The following is a 16556-nucleotide window of genomic DNA, read 5'->3' on the forward strand; positions in this document are numbered from 1 at the left end:
AGGGAAAGAAAGTGGAAGGGAGGGAAGTGGGGAAGGACAGGGAAAGAGACGATTCAGAAGTACATATGACACTTTATAGTAATTAATTAATAAACAAAAAAATGTTGTTGAATTTAAAGGTTCCCCTAGCTCCAAGGACTCCAAGTGTATAATGTTCTCTATGAAGGGACTGTAGGTAGGTTCCCCTAGCTCCAAGTGTATAATGTTCTCTATGAAGGGACTGTAGGTAGGTTCCCAACCAGCAACAAGCTTTTCCAATCAAGAACAAACAAGATGAATGTTGTTGGGTTTTTTTCTTCAAATTATTTTTTTCAGTTGTGCTTTCTTTTAAATATGATGCGACTAGCGGATTTATGCTTTAGAAACAATGGAGGAAATTTCCAGCTAGAAAAAAACACGCTATATCTTCCACAATATTGATCAGGTAAATACTTTGAGAGCTATACCGTAATGAATCAGGCCCATTTTAATTTAATATGTTTAAACATTAAAAACCACACAACAGTGAATGCATGTATTGGCCAATATATTAATGAATGGCTGCATTATTATATAACAATGGTATAAGAAAGGATTGCACTATTCAGATTGTCAAATAGGAGTACAGTGTATATTGTAAAGTGGACACCTGGGCAGTATATAGACATCTGTATATTGTAAAGTATCCTAGTCAGAGAGTATAAATGTAAAAAGAGTATCAACGATGTCACTTGTATATCTGCCAATTTTCAAGTTTACAAAAAGAATGGATCAAAATAGTCAGACTGAGGGATCATGTTAACAACCATTATACTGTAACTCACTGTCGCGGAGGTACTTAATTAAGATACTGCACACTCTATTAACAGTTCAGAGTTATGACAATCTACTGACAAAAGATTCTATATTTACACAAAGTTGGCACTCAAGGACATTGCGTAATTTTGGGATAGTGCACACTCTATGGATAATGCACACTCTAAGAACAGTAAACGAACTGTGAATGCTCTATCCAATACACTAAATGACAATGCACACACTCTACGGACAATGCATACTCTATGGATAGTTGACACTATAGACAGTGGACATCTCTATTATCCTGAGTAAATATGCATGCCTTAAACTATAGCCTGCAGTATATGCCTGGAATCTGGGTGTTTATAACTGTCTGTGTGTCTTGGTGTTTATGTCTTCATGCATTCATGCATGTGTTTCTATAGGTCTGTGTGTCTCTAGCTCTGTTGGTCTGTGTCTGTAGGGTAGGTCTATATTTCTGTAATTCTGTAATTCTGTGTGTCTGTAGGTCTATAGTTCTGTAGGACTGTGTGTCTGTAGGTCTGTGTTGCTGTAGGTCTGTGTGTTTGTGTATCTGTAGGTCTGTGTGTCTGTGTATCTGTAGGTCTGTAGGTCTGTGTGTCTGTAGGTCTGTGTTTCTGTAGGTCTGTGTGTCTGTGGGTCTGTGTGTCTGTAGGTCTGTGTGTCTGTGGGTCTGTGTTTCTGGTTGTTTGTAGGTACTAGTGTCTGTGTATCTGTAGGTCTGTGTATCTGTAGTTCTGTGTGTCTGTAGGTCTGTGTGCCTGTGGGTCTGTAGGTCTGTGTGTCTGTATGTCTGTAGGCCTGTGTGTCTGTGTGTCTGTAGTTTCTGTGTATCGGTAGGTCTGGGTGTCTGTGTATCTGTAGGTCTGTGTGTCTGTGTTTCTGTAGGTCTGTGTGGCTGTAGTTCTGTGTGTCTGTATATCTGTAGGTCCGTGTGTATGTAAGTCTGTGTGTCTGTATGTCTGTGTGACTGTGTATTTGTAGGTTTGTGTGTATGTAGAAAGAAAATGATAAAGACAGTCCTTAAATGGACATCAGGAGATACAAGGACAAAAGATGAAAATTAGACAAATTGAAAGAATACAAACGACAAATCAATGCAATCATTTGTTTGAAAAAATATTAAAGATGAGTAACCATCAAAGAGAATAGAATATATATTAGAGTGGAATTTAGAGAATCTCTCGGTATGAATTTTTTTAGTCCCTTTCAGCCTGAAAGGGAGTTCAAAGTGTACAAATCATGTAAATGTTCACAAATTATATGCAATATAGTACATTAATACATTATGTTCCCTAGAATATCCATTTCAATTTCGAATTTTTTAAAGCTGTTAAATAAACTTTATAATGAATTAGGTGAATAAAAAACATCATTTGCTTTTTAGGTATAACGGAAAATCATCGTTTGTAAAGTGAAAGGCATAGAGTCTATGTGAAATGATCATTGGTCAATTATGAAACCAGCCTATTTCATAATTTGGGTTTCATTTAATATTAATTTTAGATTTTCTATAAATGATATTCCAGGGCCCAAAAGGTTATATAGCATAAATATGTGAAGTACACCATTTAAAATTTGAAAACTATTGAAACTAGTGACACTCTATGGCCTCGATTATTTTAAAATCAATAGAGATATTTAATTCCATTCTTGTATCTGCTGCAACTAATTTGTAAGTATAACATTTAAAATTTTTGATATTGATAATTCCATGCAATCCTGCGAAATTCAACGCAATTCCGCGAATATTTAATTGCTTCCTTTTATCGCAATTATAGCGCAATGAAATGGCGCAAGCGGAGGCAACCATTGTGCGCCATTCCGCGCAATTGCGCGCAACGGAATTCCGATTGGAAACCCTAGATGAATATAAGAGGGGCGAATAAGTAAGAAATAGAAAGGATACGTAAGACACTGAAAACCACTCTCTCACTCAAATATTTAGCAGTATTTGACCAATTACTCATTTAAACATTAAGCTAGAAACAAGCGCGTTGCAATATTAGAATAATTATGTCTAGGGCTTCGAAATAGTTTAACTGAAATAATGAATAATAATTGGATTGATGAATAAGAGGAGCAAGGGTGAATGATTAAAGTATAATGAAAGAATAAAGAATGAATAGATAAGAATGAATGAAAAATGAATTAATTGATGAATAACGAAAGCAAGGGTGAACTATGAATAGAAGAAGTATGAATGGAAGGATGAATAATGAATGTATTAATGAATAATAAGAGCAAGGATGAATTATGAATAGAAGAAGTGTGAATAGAACGATGAATGATGAATGGATTAAGGAATAATAAGAGTAAGGATGAATTTTGAATATAAGAAGTGTGAATAGAAGGATGAATAATGGATGGATTAATGAATAATAAGAGTAAGGATGAATGATGAATAGAAGAAGTGTGAATAGAAGGATGAATAATGAATGGATTGATGAATAAGAAGAGCAAGGATGAATGATGAATAGAAGAAGTGTGAATAGAAGGATGAATAATGAATGGATTAATGAATAATAAGAGTAAGGATGAATGATGAATAGAAGAAATATGAATGGAAGGATAAATGGATTAATGAATAATAAGAGTAAGGATGAATGATTAATTGAATAAGCATGAATGGAAGGGTNTGATATACAAGGTGTCCCATATAAATATGAGAATTGAGACAAAGGAGAAAGAAGGCATTTTAAAAATGTTCAGTTGTTTGAAGGGTTTGTTAAAAAATGCAACTTTTGGGCTTGTTTTAAAAATTAAATTTTAACAGAATTATTTCTGTCCAGAGCTTGAAACTCTTGTGTTGGATACCCTTAATCTAGATATCCACCGTGGACAATTTTGATTTTGTGCTCAATCCTACCTGTTTGATATCCCTGCTGTGTTCCGAGCAATGGTACAGTTGTCTCAATGACTGCAAGCAAAATTTTCCGGCTTCTGATCGGCTGTTCGGTTTCTACAAACGGAACTCTGATTGGTTTAGTTAGGGTTAAACCTATATCAGATTTCAGTCTAACGTGCAATTTTATTCTTTGGTTTTAGAATTCCGTAATTCATTTCAAGATGACGGCATTCTCTGCGCATCAAGAAATTGTCATCCTAAGTTTCAAGTGGGTATGTACACTGTACACTGCACAAGCTTTACACTGTACACTGTACAGCTGTGCATTGTACATATCCACTTGAAACTTACAAGGTAATAAGGCAAGGGAAGTTAATTGCTGCTGCGTATCTCTGCTTACAATATTGAAACCAGTTCTCTCTGGGCAGTGTTTGTAAACTAGAATAGATGCATCTTCTTCTAATATTCGAGGAGGCATTTGGCATTAGGCATTTGATTTTGATGTCAGGCGAGATGGGAAGGCAGGTGGCCATGAACCACTACTCTTTCCCCTTCCGTGCCACATATTAGCTTTTTTCTCTTCCGGCAGCCATGAGCCACCACTATTTCCCCTTCCGTACCATCACAGTTGACTCTTCCGGGCAAAACTACTTTTTTAAATGGTATATTTAGGGCCTTTAAAGTGTGAATTTCAAAAATCCAGCCGCGTCATTCAAAAAACTTAGATTTAAATCTTTATATTTAAGTGTTAATATGAAAAAAGGGTGATTCCTCTTAATGTAAACTGCAAAACTTTTTTTCAAATCTAAATTCTGATTTTCATAAAAAATGCCTTATTGTTGAGAGCAATATGAATATTAAAAATAACGCACCATGAAATACAATTTAGTTTTGAAGGGAACCCTTGTGTGAAAATGTGCAATGTGTTCAGAGAGAATTGATAAAAAACAGGTTTTTTTTAATAATATCTGTGAAGAGCAAGTAATGACAGTAAATATTGTGAACAATTTTTCTCTCAATTTTCTTATACAAAATTTTTATTATACAAAAAATGACCTATTTTACGTGCTAAAATATAAAAACAAACTACCTCTTTTTATATATTAATATATTAATCTTATAGAATTGACAAAAATGGTTTAAGTNACAAGAAATACAAGATAACAAGAAATACAAGATAACAAGAAATACAAGATAAAAAGAAATACAAGATAACAAGAAATACAAGATAAGAAGAAATACAAGATAACGAGAAACACAAGATAACAAGAAATACAAGATAACAAGAAATACAAGATAACAAGAAATACAAGATAACAAGAAATACAAGATAACAAGAAACACAAGATAACAAGAAATACAAGATAAAAAGAAATACAAGATAACAAGAAATACAAGATAACAAGAAATACAAGATAACGAGAAGGGCAAAAAGAAAAATTGAAGGAATTTGAAAAGGAATAATTTCAAGGAAAATAATAAAAAAGCTAGAAAAGGAATTATTTTTAATCAAGCAGGGGCGTATTATAAGATTTAATTCAATCAGAGGTGGAGGGGGTAAGTTGATTTTCTAAATACCCCCCCGTAACAGAGTCAGGGGGCACACCCTTCAATAGAAATCACAAGATGTATTTGAATTGTTACAGTTTTGTACGGGAAAGAAATGAAGGAGAAAATTTAAGTAAAATAAAGAATTGATGAATTTTATTGATTTTAAGGATTACAGATAGTAGGAGAGAGAATGAAAAGGGATGGAGAGGGGGGAGGTTAGGAGGAGGGGGAACGGGGTATATGGTAAGATAATGCAATATATAAGATACCAAGATACATAATACAAATTGACAACCCTGCCACAGTGCACACATCTGTGCTCCAGATCTTCAAATCTATTTAGACAGTTAGTGAGCATCAGGCTCAAGTTTACATACGGTGGTCTTCAAAACATATCGGAATGGTCCCATTTGAAATCTATCTGAACAGTTTGTAAGCATCAGGCTTCAGTTTACATGCAGTGGTCTCTAAAATGTATCGGATTTTCCCGATTTAAATATTTTTAAGCGCTTTGTGAGCGCAAGACTTGAGTTTACATACGATGGTCTCCAAAATATATCGGAATTTCAGATTATTATTGGTTATTGTTTCATTTACAATACAGATGAACAAATCCGGGATACAATAATCTAATTAAAAGCAAAAGGCTTAAGTTTACATGCGGTGGTCTTCAAAATATATTGGATTGTCCCGACTTTAAGTTTACATATGGTGGTCTCAACCATTTACGNCCATCTATGCCACTTCAAATCTCATTTACCCAATAAAATTGATAAATTACAAATAACCAACAATTTAAACATCAATCAATACATCACACCCCCCCTTTATAAAAGTCAAGTTGCGCCAGGATGATATATTTCCTATCCTGTGTTAAAATATATAAGCCCCCTGATCTACATATGTATATGTACAACGCTGGAGGGTTAGTTTGATTTAAGATAAGATACAACGGTGGAATTGGGTAGAATTGGGTAGAGGTATGGGTGGTTTCACGGTTTCACATTTCCCACAGATACGAGAGAAGGGATATAAGGGAGGGATGAGTAGATCAAGGAAATTAGGGGGGATGCTCTACTTGACTCTACTTTATTCTACTTTAGATAGATAGATAGATGGATAGATAGATGGATAGATGGATAGATANTTGGATCAAATAGTTTAAGTTTGAATCATTAGATTGCAATGATATATGGATTAGAAAATTTTAGTTTGGGGTGAGTGTTTAGTTTCTTTAACAATATGGTAAAAGTCTTTTAGAAAGTTATTGAGGCTTTGACAAAAAATCATATTTTCTAATCCCTATATCTCAGCAACTTGATATTGATATTTAAAACTTGAATTATTCGATCTTATTAACAGAAATTATAATTTGAAATATATCTTAGGTCTACGGCATCGTGTTGTAAAGATTTAGGGTTTAGAAAACCAGAGTTTGTCGCAAAATAGTGAGCTGACCCGATATAAATAAAAAAAATTCGGAGTAAAAATCTAAAATATTTCCATTACACATTCCAGAAATCTTTAAATTATGAAATTAAGTGTAAATGATTGGTTATAAACAAACATATTTGGATACAATCAAAGTTTGGAAATATTTCAAGTATGAAGTCTGCACATAACACACAATTAAGGTTTTTTCCTTAAACAATTTATAGTAATTATAAAGTATTTATTTAGACCATGGGGTCCAAAAATATGGTTTCTTAATACCAGAGTCTCAATTTTAAACGGATATTTTCTTTTTTTTAACATTGATATCTACGGATAAAAAGAGGTTGCCATTTTTTCGTTATACCGAGATTTTCTTGCAACTTTGAAGTCCTTGAATTACTTTAAGGTTAAATAATATTTTTTAAACAAAAAAAAAGATCCCAACTAAACATTTTGTAAAGAATTAATAGAAATAGTGATGGACGGGAGTGAATAAGGTTAAAAGTCGTAGTGAGAGTCTTAACTTTACAACGAAGTTTTCCTCCTCGAATATAGATTTTTTGCATTTGCTATCTTACACTTTGTTGTTGGGATATGTGTTCTGAATATTTATGTAAGCATGCAGTCTACGGCTATTATTGTCGAATTTTGAATGAAAGATCAAAATATTACTCAAAATATTCCGAAACAGACAAGATACATTTTGTTGTAGTTACATTTTCATTGCTGGTTTAATAACCTTACATTATATCTGGGTGAACTGTATTCAAGATGCCGGGGATTAACAACCCAGAACTAATAATACAGACCCGACTTATAACAAAGATCTTGCTCACCATGGTATTTTCCTTTCTCACGTTCTAAACATATATTTTTCTTTGTTTTTTCCTTTCGTTTAATTTCATATTTAGTATTTTTATTTTATTTGCTCTTTTTGTCTGCATTGGTTTAACACGTTATTATGCTTTCTCTTATCTTTTATGATCATTCTCCATAGATCATTCAACCCCATCTTTTATTCTTGTGTTTTAGCTTTGGATGTGAATATTAAAACTATAAAGCGCTTGTTTTTATAGTTTCAGGTACGTTTAAAGGAGTATTTGGCAAGATCCTTATAGATGTTAACATCAGAACGTCCCTGTTTTAATTCACAGTATCTATTTAACCATTTTGTACGTCTCTGTTTTAATTCACAGTATCTATTTAACCATTTTGTACGCCTCTGCAAATTACTGAAGAAATGTGCAAATTACTGTTGTAGACAGACCACTATTGAAAATAATCAGTTTTCAAAAACAAAAAAACATGAATATCTAAATCATACTTGATCTGTTAAAAATACCGTTGTGAATCGATAAATACCACGCTATCAATGATCTATTAAAATTATGTGTACAGTCCCTTTTAATTTGTTTTATTACAGAATGTAAAGCTTTGGTTAACCCGACCAGAATTGGAATTAATATTTATACTTCAATATATTTATTTCCTGCAATCCTTTATTTATCTTTTATTCTAATTTCCAAAATTTAAATAAAACTTTTCTGCATTTTCTCTTTCTATTTTTAAAAATATTTTTACAGTCCCTCTAGGTAGCCTTCTCTCTAGCTGCCCTCTTTACATAATAGCACGGAAATCCCCTCAACATTTTTTTCATTCCCCCCCCGCTACCATTGCGGGGGAAGGGAGGATTAAACCTAACATGATGAACGCGTCCAAGGAATTCAGGGGAATAGGTTGGTTGTATAAAACATGACCCATCTCCCTACTTTTATCTCCTGTCTACTCTCCAACCACTGGTTTCTCCATGTCCTCGATAAACTGGGAGTATTTATAGTTTCAAGATAGTAACTAGAGATAATAAGTATCGAATGTTTCCTTGTATCTACTCCTAGGTATAGAATGGTTTCTATATCTACTCCTAGGCACAGAATGGTTCCTCTATCTACTCCTAAGTACAGAATGGTTCCTATATCTACTCCTAGGTATATAATGATTCCTATATCTACTCCTAGGTATAGAATGGTTCCTTGTATCTACTCCTAGGTATAGAATAGTTCCTATATCTACTCCTAGGTACAGAATAGTTCCCTGTATCTACTCCTAGGTATAGAATGGTTCCTTTTATCTACTCCTAGGTATAGAATAGTTCCTTGTATCTACTCCTAGGTTTAGAATAGTTCCTTGTATCTACTCCTAGGTTTAGAATGGTTCCTATTTCTACTCCTAAGTATATAATGATTCCTATATCTACTCCTAGGAATATAATGGTTCCTATATCTACTCCTATGTATAGAATAGTTCCTTGTATCTACTCCTAGGAATATAATGGTTCCTATATCTACTCCTATGTATAGTATAGTTCCTTGTATCTACTCCTAGGAATATAATGGTTCCTGTATCTACTCCTATGTATAGAATAGTTCCTATATCTACTCCTATGTATAGAATGGTTCCTTGTATCTACTCCTAGGAATATAATGGTTCCTATATCTACCCCTATGTACAGAATAGTTCCTATATCTACTCCTATGTATAGAATAGTTCCTTGTATCTACTCCTAGGTATAGAATGACTGTATTAGATCCAGGTCTATGGTCTCCCTACTGTATGAATCCTGTGGTGTCGGACAATACAAACTAAATTCCAAACATACCAAAAAAGCATATCTCTAGCTTGTACTCTGCTTTATCTAGGATTTTACTGAAAAAATCATCATTCATTGTACACTAGCAAGGTTAGCATCATGTATTCCCTCGTGTTAGTATGTGTAATGTTTGTAGGGGTGTGTGGGGGTGTCTGTACTGGGGTGTTGGTGTGTAAGTGTGTGTGTGTGCAAGTACACTTGTCAATTTCCTGAAGTATCTCTTGTAAACCGCAAACAAATATATTGAATAAACCACTACACCGGGTTAAAACTATTCCACCGCAAAGGTTAAACTATAACAAAGCGTTAGTGGGATTGTAACCTGATGTTACAGAATATATATACTCGTNAGATAGATAGATAGATAGATAGATAGATAGATAGATAGATAGATAGATAGATAGATAGATAGATAGATAGATAGATAGATAGATAGATAGATAGATAGATAGATAGATAGATAGATAGATAGATAGATAGATAGATAGATAGATAGATAGATAGATAGATAGATAGATAGATAGATAGATAGATAGATAGATAGATAGATAGATAGATAGATAGATAGATAGATAGATAGATAGATAGATAGATAGATAGATAGATAGATAGATAGATAGATAGATAGATAGATAGATAGATAGATAGATAGATAGATAGATAGATAGATAGATAGATAGATAGATAGATAGATAGATAGATAGATAGATAGATAGATAGATAGATAGATAGATAGATAGATAGATAGATAGATAGATAGATAGATAGATAGATAGATAGATAGATAGATAGATAGATAGATAGATAGATAGATAGATAGATAGATAGATAGATAGATAGATAGATAGATAACAAGATTTATAGATAGATTTTTCAGGATTTTATTTTACCAACAATTTTAATCTTACTTTACAATATTCCAAAAGGCGGTAACATTTATCTTTCTATCTATCTCATTAATCCAATCAGAGTTGTGAATCCTTCAATCAGCGCTATCAGTAAATGGAAATATTTACTTCCACTGAAACTTTAAACGGAGGAATAAATTTCATAAAAGTCCGAATGATATAAATCCGGCTGTATACGGTCGGTTGAAAGGTTAGCAAACATTTTGGAAAGTTTAAAATTTTAGTCGCCTCTTTTCTGCATTTCAATTTTGTTGTCCTTATTTTTTTGCCAGTTTTTAAAGGCCAGGTCTTTTTAGCAAATGTTTGTCAGTTTATTATTCTCTTATCCTCAAATTTTTCTAATCTATTTTTTTAAAAGTATAGAATTTACAAAAGTCTAATAATTCTTGTCAAAAAATCCAAGTCTGTAAGGGTTATATATAGCATGGATTTGAAAATACCGGGGTTAAGGTTTTAAGTCTTTGCCACAATCTCAAACGTTCTAATCCATTTATCTCAGGAGAACCTGATGATGGTGTAAACCTTTAATATTTCAAACTTAGATTATATGAGCTAACAGAATGTATAGCTTGAAGTATCAAAGGCCTACCCTACGACATTGTGTTACAAAGATATAGATATTAGAAAATCCATAAGTTTGTGACAAAGACTCAATTCCTTTACATTGCATGCATGACCATCATTTTTTTAACACGTCAAAAAAGTGTTTAAATGTTTTTTTTCCGTCGTGCATATAGTTAAGCAAACCATAAAATCAAATTATTATTTTCACTTTAATCTCGACAGAGTTAGGAACTTTTGTACTGTGGATATCTCGATCAATGTTAATCTGAAAATTAATTTAATCTTTATTTGACATCCTGCATGTTAATCGTACACTGAAGGGATAACTGAAATGAAAATATTAAGCCTTGATCATCACATTAAAAGTGTCACAGTGGATATCGAGATCAACTGGTCGGGGTTGTGAGTATCCAATACAAAAGTTTTCAGCTCAGCACACTTAAAGAACAATGTAAAAAAATTACTGGTATATTTTGAGACCTCATAGTAAGTAAAGTGTAAGTAAAGTAGTTGTCAATATAAAAATAAACACCCCGTCTGGAAATAAAAAAAAACGAGGGTGGTTGAGATAGTAAAAACGAGGGTAATTGAGATAGTAAAAATGAGGTCGGTTGAGATAGTAAAAACGAGGGTAGTTGAGATAGTAAAAACGAGGGTAGTTGAGATAGTAAAAACGAGGGTAGTTGAGATAGTAAAAACGAGGGTAGCTGAGATAGTAAAAACGAGGGTGGCTGAGATAGTAAAAATGAGGTTGGTTGAGATAGTAAAAACGAGGGTAGTTGAGATAGTCAAAACTAGGGTGGTTGGGATAGTAAAAACGAGGGTAGTTAAGATAGTAAAAGTGAGGTTGGTTGAGATAGTAAAAATTAGGGTGGTTGAGATTGTAAATGAGGTTGGTTGAGATTGTAAATGAGGTTGAATGAGATTGTAAATGAGGTTGGTTTAGATTGTAAATGAGGTTGGTTGAGATTGTGAATGAGGTTGGTTGAGATTGTAAATGAGGTTGGTTGAGATTGTAAATGAGGTTGGTTGAGATTGTAAAAATGAGGTTGGTTGAGATTGTAAATGAGGATTGTTGAGATTGTAAAAATGAGGTTGGTTGAGATAGTAAAAATGAGGTTGGTTGAGACAGTAACGAGAGTGGTTAAGATAGTAAAAATGAGAACGATTTAAAAAAAATATTACATTGTAAGTATGAAGTCATGCGCAATGTGAAATGTGCAGAATGCAAACCTTAAAATGCATCTGGGCATTAGGATTTTGATTTTTGTTTAATATTTAAAGAATTTAATTTTTTTCGTCTGTTCGTCCAGATTTCCTGACCACATGGTTTTTATAATTTTATATAATCGTGATCAATCTCCCCCCCCCACCCCCACCTTACCATACCATCTCCTTCCCCTCACCATATCATATCATGCTTCAAGTATTTCTCAAATAAATTTTATTCATGGATTTCAATATTTTAGAATTTTCCTGAACCACTTTAACAAATCATTATTTATACTTAATCTCCCCCCACCTCCCCTCCCTTTATGGTTTAAAGGTAAACATATTTACGACTAGGGAAAATATCAAAATGTTAAGAATTAGAACAAATAACTAATAAACCAATATTACCACTTTAAGATAAATGATCAAACGTATATTGTCAAAGTAACGTTTTTGCCTGAAACCCCGGGTTCCTGGTGTTTTTTCGTCAATTTAATGAATATTTTTCGTCTTTTTAAAATAGAATTTTAAATATGTACACAGACCTATTTTACTTAATAAGGGTTTTTGAGTTACTAGTAAAAAAACTATTAGCTTTAAGAAAACAAAAATACATGATTAAAGTCGTCTTCCTGGCCGGTTCTCATAAACCATTATCAACTTTTATAATGTTTAATGATAATTTATTGTTTTTGGGTTCAAAAATTGATATCTACTGCTGAAAGTTGTATAGTGTGTATAAGGACCCCCTCCCCATCCCCCCTATTAACCTCATTAAAGAGCCAGAACAACCCTGAGCTACCCTGGTTCATGGTTCCAACCGAGGGTTGAATTGATGAAATAATGGGTTGGGTTAACACCTAGTCTCTCCACCTAGTAAACTAGGCTTTAACCGAAATACAATGTTACAATATCTAAACCATAGCGTCGATACTCGAAATACAATGTTACAATATCCAAACCATAGCGTCGACACTCGAAATACAATGTTACAATATCCAAACCATAACGTCGATACTCGAAATACAATCTTACAATATCCAAACCATAACGTCGATACTCGAAATACAATCTTACAATATCCAAACCATGACGTCGATACTCGAAATACAATGTTACAATATCCGAACCATAGCGTCGATACTCGAAATATCTTACAATATCCAAACCATAGCGTCGATACTCGAAATACAATCTTACAATATCCAAACCATAACGTCGATACTCGAAATACAATGTTACAATATCCAAACCATAGCGTCGATACTCGAAATACAATGTTTCAATATCCAAACCATAGCGTCTATACTCGAAATACAATCTTACAATTTCCAAACCATAGCGTCGATACTCGAAATACAATCTTACAATTTCCAAACCATAACGTCGATACTCGAAATACAATGTTACAATATCCAAACCATAGCGTCGATATTCGAAATACAATCTTACAATATCCAAACCATAGCGTCGATACTCGAAATGTATATTTCTGTGTGTAATCTGCAGAGATCCAGGCAGGCATTTTACAAGATCGGGTCAGCTTAGAAGTGTCACAACGCCTTGACCATTTGTTTGGTGTTAGTGGGAAAAATGACAGATTTGGCGTGATTTGAGCACATTTTCCTTAATGTTTCTGTGTATATCTGTTACTCGAGGCAAAAAAGGCAAAAAGGTTACATTTATCCTCCTGTATAGGGAGTAGTAGGCTATTCCCTCAGATTACACGTTTAGACCAAGGGGTCGCCTTCCGACAAGTGAAACATGGCTTCTGCAATATAATATGTTTTTTATCGATGTTTCATTTTAGTTATTTTGGGTAAAGCCTAGTCGGTAGTTTCAGCAAGCATGTATTTTATGGTGTTTAAGCTAATCAGTCAAACAGTTAAGTAAATTATAAAAAGGTCATGAACTGAGAACATAGAAACAACCGGTCATNTAACCGTTTCGCTTTTCATTGATTTTACAATTGTTAAGGCAAACCTAGTAATTAAAAATTTTGTTTGTAAAAAATTAATAACTTTCTATTTTGGCTTTGACCATCTTTTTTTCAAAATCATTGCAGATTTTTTAGACATCAAAAGTTATCAATAGCAAAGTTTTTGATAAGGAACTGATTTATCTCCTGATCCTCTAATTTTCTAATCTTTTCTATTCGCAACCTGATGTCGTGTACTAAACTATGCTAACACGTCAAATAAAGTAAATTGAATCTAAGCTAAGATTGGTATTTTATACGTTTTTAATCATACTTCCTCCTAATGAAAAAAATGTAAATGTTTTGAATTTCTAATATATCAAACCAAGAGGAGCTACGAGGTCAAATAATCATACCAGTCATGTGACATAAACTTGGGCCTAATTTTTCTCCCAGTGCTAATAGTTGAATAGACTTAAACCATTAGGTTTTGAACAGTTTTAGAGAATTATAGAATATTGGAGTTTGAGGCAAGTAATCAGTTCTCTGCCTTTTAACTTAATAAATAAGTATAACCAGCATCATATTAGAATCTTGACCCCCCCCCCCTGGCGCCAATATATCCCGGAATTAGTAGGGTTAAGAATATTGTTCTTTGGTATCACCTGAATCCTCTTTTTTCCTTGTTTTCGTTGAGGTTCCTCCCTTTGCTGATTGGTCTTGCTCTTCTTTTTACCCAACTACAGATTTCTATGATCCCAGAGTTTAGTTTAGATAGTTCGAGAGTATGTAAACATATTTTAACAAAGAGATAATCAATATTTCAAAAGTAAAATGCAAAATGGGTATTTTTGATGAGAAATGGTTACATAAAACTAACTACAACGAAGTACATCCTGGCGGGGGGAGGAAGGCCAGCCACAACAATTTCTAGTCCGAGCCATATTCTCCTCAATTTCTCGTCCGTGCAACCTCTAAATCCTTGTCCTTCCAACATTATCTTTTAAGAATCGGGCCACATTAGGGCAGAAATGAAATAGTTTCAATTGAATTGAAGTTTTCGAGTTCTATGTCCTTAAAAATGTACACATTTTTACGCGCATTTTCATATATTCCTGGTGTAGAATGCCGCAAATAATTCCGAGGTTATAGAACTTTAATTTTTTTTGTTAATTATAGTGAAGACCATAAATTTTTCCGGGTGGTTCCACGGGGAAAATGAAAGGGCAGAGGTATGCCAAATATTTTGCTATTTATTTTATATCGCGTAAGTTGGCCATTACGAAGGCAGAAGAGTTTTAAGTTTTACCTAAATAAAGTTTGACATCATTCTCATGTCTCTAAAGTTTCAAACATAATTTAATCATTGCAACACTTTAGTCTATCCATATTTTATGCCCTAACTTGGCCAGATTTGTTAAAAATATTTTTATCTTCAAGAATTAGAAACTTTTAAACACATAATAATCGAAGAACGAGGATTTCGAGGTGGTTCGGACAAGAAAATTAGGAGAATGTGGCTCAGACAAGAAGTTGTTGTAGCTGACCTTCCTCCCCTATCCTGTCCGTATGGAACCTTTCTTAAAATATATTTTGATCTCTCATTTAAAACCTGGCGAAAAAGTACCTGATATACTTAAACATTTAAGATAAATAGCACAACAAAATAATATAAATAAGTAGAAACTAAAAGCTACAATTAACGGGCAAAGTAGGTTCTAAAGTTAGGACTCACATAATTTTAAACATAACCTCTAGTTTACTGTTTGGTGAGCACAATTGATATTTTACTGTTTGGTGAAATATTTTACTGTTTGGTAAACACTATTGATATTTTACTGTTTGGTGAACACTATTGATATTTTACTGTTTGGTGAGCAATATTGATATTTTACTGATTGGTGAGCACTATTGATATTTTACTGTTTGGTGAGCAAAATTGATATTTTACTGTTTGGTGAGCACTATTGATATTTTACTGATTGGTGAGCACTATTGATATTTTACTGTTTGGTGAACACTATTGATATTTTACTGTTTGGTGAGCAATATTGATATTTTACTGTTTGATGAGCACTATTGATATTTTACTGTTTGGTGAGCACTATTGATATTTTAATGTTTGGTGAGCACTATTGATATTATACTGTTTGGTGAGCACTATTGATATTTTACTGTATGGTGAGCACTATTGATATTTTACTGTTTGGTGAGCACTATTAATATTGAAAATGGCAAAAAATGAGTATGCACGTTATGCAATGTATACTTAACGGGAAAGAGAACACAGTGTTCATGGAAAACTGGGCTACAAACACTATTAAGTTCGCTCAATGATCAAGAAAGAAAACACAAAAAAGTTATTATTTCTTGAACCGGACTATGAACAAATTAAATAAATTGCTAATTATTTAGTCTAGTCTTGTGTGGGAGAACATTTTTTTACATTTAATAAATGGCGATAAGGAGTTGAACCGCGCAGTCACAGTTTAGCTTCTCTCTCAAGTTTAAGCTGATTAAAAGAGGTTGAACTACGTCTACTCGACTCAAATATTTCTTGCTATTCATTAAATTTCCAGGAATGCAAACATGCCAAGCTTTACATCTCTATCTTATCTTGCAGTGAGTATCTCTATTCTCAATGAGCTCTTTTCTGTTATAGATACTCCAAGAGTA

This window comes from Eurytemora carolleeae, unplaced genomic scaffold (assembly GCF_000591075.1).
Source record: "Eurytemora carolleeae unplaced genomic scaffold, Eaff_2.0 scaffold146, whole genome shotgun sequence".
NCBI lineage: Eukaryota > Metazoa > Arthropoda > Copepoda > Calanoida > Temoridae > Eurytemora > Eurytemora carolleeae.